Source organism: Microtus ochrogaster, unplaced genomic scaffold (assembly GCF_000317375.1).
Source record: "Microtus ochrogaster isolate Prairie Vole_2 unplaced genomic scaffold, MicOch1.0 UNK42, whole genome shotgun sequence".
Classification (NCBI taxonomy): Eukaryota; Metazoa; Chordata; class Mammalia; order Rodentia; family Cricetidae; genus Microtus; species Microtus ochrogaster.
In genome coordinates, this window is record NW_004949140.1 from 147,978 (window position 1) to 148,501 (window position 524).

Below are 524 nucleotides of genomic sequence, written 5' to 3' on the forward strand. Positions count from 1 at the left end.
AAAAAAAAAAAGACCCTGTCTCAAAAAACCAACAAAAAAGAATAAAGTCATAAGAACTGGGCATGTCTCAATGGTAGAGTGCTTTTCCTAGCATGGGTTCCATCCTTAGCCATACATGCACACATACAAATAAGTAAGCATTATAAATAATGGGGAGTGTGGGTGGGGAGGAGGTGTCATTCCAGCCAGGACTAGAGAAGCAGAGGCAAGTGTACCTCTGTAAGTTTGAGGCTACCCTGGTCTACAGAGCTAATTCCAGGACAGCCAGGGACACACAGAGAAACCCTAAAACTAAAAACCAAAAAAAAAAAAAAGTTCATTCCATTTTGGGTCTTTTTCTTCAGGCATAGATTGAATTTTTTATGGCTGTTTTGAATTTGTATGGCGCTGGTGATTAACTCCAAACCCTCACCTGTGCTCAGCTCCTGGTTTCTTTGGAATTAAAGACAGAATGGAGAAGATTCAGAGGGCACCTGAGTCTTTTTTGATTGGTTGGTTGGTTTTAGTTTTTCTTTTTTTTTTTT